The sequence below is a fragment of the Aethalodelphis obliquidens genome, unplaced genomic scaffold (genome assembly GCF_003676395.1).
Source record: "Aethalodelphis obliquidens isolate GAN/ISIS:26980383/991018 unplaced genomic scaffold, ASM367639v1 scaffold1, whole genome shotgun sequence".
Lineage (NCBI taxonomy): Eukaryota > Metazoa > Chordata > Mammalia > Artiodactyla > Delphinidae > Aethalodelphis > Aethalodelphis obliquidens.
This window is the reverse complement of record NW_020837945.1, coordinates 57,074,579-57,078,147: the sequence shown is the minus strand read 5'-3', so window position 1 is coordinate 57,078,147 and position 3,569 is coordinate 57,074,579.

The window sequence follows — 3,569 nt, the reverse complement described above, 5'->3', positions numbered from 1 at the left end:
TTCTGGAGCCCATCATTCTGTGTAAAATGCTTTGTGTGGGCATAATCTTTCATTTCTCTCAGAAATATTCCCAGAAGTGCAATTTCTGGGCATACGTTGAGTGATTGTTTAGTCTTTAAAAAACTGCCAACTGTTTTCCAGAGTGGCTGTACCATTTTACCTTCTCAACAGGGATGTATGTGAGACGCAGTGTCTCTACATCTTCAACAACTTTTGCTGTTGTCACTCTTTAAAAATTTTAGCTGTTTTAATATGGATGGAGTGACATCTCTTCATAGTTTTAATTTCCTTTAAATAATATCTTTAAATATTTTCTTTAAATAATTTCTTTCCATAATATCCAATGGTATATATTGCTTTTAACATTTTACCAGTTCAAGTAAAACATAGAGAACTTACCACACTTTTCATTCAGTTACCTTTTCCCCTTTATATTACAATTGTCTTAAATATTTCCTCTGTATACATTAGAAACTACATCAGACAGTGTTAAAAGTTCTGCTTTACCCCCTAACAATTTAGAAAACTCAACCTGAGGATAGTATATTAACTTTATCCATATTTCTACTCTTTCCATTTTCAAATTGTTCTTTTTTCATATCTGATGCTACAAGTTTCCTTTCTTTATTATTTTATTTCTGTTTGAAGAATTCCCTTTAGACATTATTTTAGAATAAGCTTGCTGATATCAAATTCTCTTAAATTCCTTCACCTGAGAATGTCTTGATTTCACTTTCATTTCTAAAGGATATTTTTGCTAGGTATAGAATTTTGCATTGACTTCTTTGAGCAATGAAGATGTGCTATTTCCTTCTGGCCTCCATGGTTTCTGGTGAGAAATTTGCTGACATTCGAAGTGTTGTTCTTCCATAGATAGTGCATCATTATTATTTTTTTTTCTGGGTGCTTTCAAGATATTTCATTTGTCTTTAAATTTCAGAAGTTTGGCTTCTGTTTTCTTCTGAATGTATTTGAGTTTATCCTGTTTAGGGTTTTCTCAGTTTCTTGAATATATAAGTTTTTTTCCTTTTTGCCAAAGTTTTAGTTCATCAGCCATTATTTCTTTGAATACTTTTTTTTTTAATTAAGACAATTTTTTTAGAGAAGTTTTTAATTCACAGCAAAATTGAGAGAATTTGAATACTTTTTAAGCCTTGCTTTCTTTCTCCTTTCCTTCCAGGACTCACATAACACAAAACGTAATAACGCCTTTTGTTATAGTCCCATATGTCCCTGGGGCCCTATTCTTTGTTTTTTTCCAATCTACTTTTCTCAGTTGTTCAGATTAGGTAATATCTATTGTATTGTCTTTGAGTTTATGAATTCTTTCCTCTGTCCCTTCCATTCTTCTGCTGATCCCATCATTGAGCTCTTTATTTTGATTATTTTGTTTTTGATTTATAAAATTTTCATTTGATCCTTCTTCATATCTTCTATTACTTTGCTGAGACTTTCCACTTTTTTCATTTGTGTTTTTGAAACTGTTTGCTGAATAATTTCTATGATGACTACTTTAAAATCCTTGTCAGATATTTTCAACATCAGTGATATGTTGGTATTGGTATCTGTTGATCGACTTTCCTCATACAAGTTGAGATTTTCCTTGTTCTTAGTATGATGGGAGATTTCTTATTCTGACCCTAAGAATTTGGAATTTGGGGTTTTGTTTTATGAGAACCTGAATCTTATTTAATCTTCTTCTTCTTTTTTGTAAGAAAGTCACTGTTTTGTGTGAAGTTAAGATCTAGCGGAAGTGAAATTTTATTTTACCATATATTACCACAGTGAGGGAAGCAGAATGCCAACTGGCATCTCCCTGCACCATCTCATTCCACCTCTTTGCTGCTATGTGTGGGTAGAAGTTAATGTTTTGCATTTGGTCCCACTGACACCAATCAGGTGAGGGGAAGGGGGAAGCCAACTTGCCCAGCCTTGCTGTTTTTAGGTGGGGCCAGAACTTCAGCCCCCAAGAGCCCCACTGATTCTGCAGGGGTGGGGGCAGTTTTCCCTTGGTGTTTGGCTGGACTAAGGTATGTATTATTAAAAAGCTGTTCTGTACTTCTAGGTCATCCTTCACTGGTCCTTTGGTTAGAGTGTATAGGCTTTTCTTTGGGCTTTGTTGCTTGTCTGTGCCTCTTGGCTGCTGTAGGTCGTAGGTTTCTCCAGTGCCCCACCCAGGATACATGAAAGGCAAAAAGAAAACCTACGGAACTCTCACCCTCGTCAACATATTGTTTTTCAGGTCCTATAATTCTTATCCAGTCTACGTTCTTTTAACTTTCAGACTCTTTCTATGTTTGCTTCCTGTACTATGTCCAGGATTTTCTGGGTGACTGAAAGAAGACTAGCTAAGAATGAGCTATCCCATCCTGGCCAGAACCAGAAGTCCTGGCATTCATCTTTAAGTTTATTTTATAACATTATTCCATTCAGTTGACACGTAATGTTGAATTGTGTCATCCATCCATCCATACACCTATCCATCTGTTTATTCTTCCTTCATACCATCCTTTTATCCACAATACATTTGGTGTGTGTGGAGTAGGTGTGAGGTACTATTCTGGAGGCATCTGGGGCATGGGATGGGAAACATGACTACCCAGACTAATCAGCCCCTGGACAAGTCCACACTTTATTGTAGGGGACATCATTGAAAAAAACGAACTACGTTCCACATAAGAGAAAAAAAGACAAATCATTATTGGGTTTATTGATATGCATAATATCTGTTTATAAATAAGCCACAAACACTTTTTTAAAAAAGAAGGTTATTTGTGAAATGTAAACATGTGCACAGAAGATCGATGTGAAAGCTTCAAAGGCCTTCCACTCACTGGCTTTGGTGATGGTGATTATGTAGATGCCCTTAAGTTCTCTCTTGGCATCAGACTACCATCCGAGTCACCCTCACCCCAGTCTCCGCCTCCAGCCCTGGGAGTATATTTTGCAGTTCTCTGAAACACCTGGGCACTCTTACAGTGAGGACTGCAATTCATAAGTAGTATTCACAAAATGATCTGTTTACAGTTGATCTTGAATATTTCATTTTCTTTACTAGCAGATTTTCTATTGTAGGTTTGGTGTCTCCCAAAACATGGAGCACAGAGAAATCACCTTCCTTACTGTACTGCAGTGACAGCTGCCACCAGTCACAGACAATTACAAACTCTCAGGTCAGATGTAGTAAGCCAACCAGAGTGTCATAAATTGCATGTGTGAATTGCCAGGGGCCCCTGGCAAAGTCTGCAACTGAGCTGAAAATAAAACTCCTGACTCTTCCCATACAACTGCCTTGCTTCTCTGAATCAAAGTCCCAATACACTGTTCTTTTATTGTCCTGGTATCTCCCCTTGCTGTACTCTTCAGCTGTCTCCTTTAATCTACTCGGCAGGCTCAGTAACAATTTCCATTTTTTCTTGACCTTATTAACAGGTGGTACCAAAGAGATGATATGTGTCATTGTGCCATGGAAATTGATGTCTTCTTAATTTGGTCTCACTCCTATTATTAATATACTGCTAACACACACACACACATACACACTTTTTCTCAGTATTTTTTGGCATGCA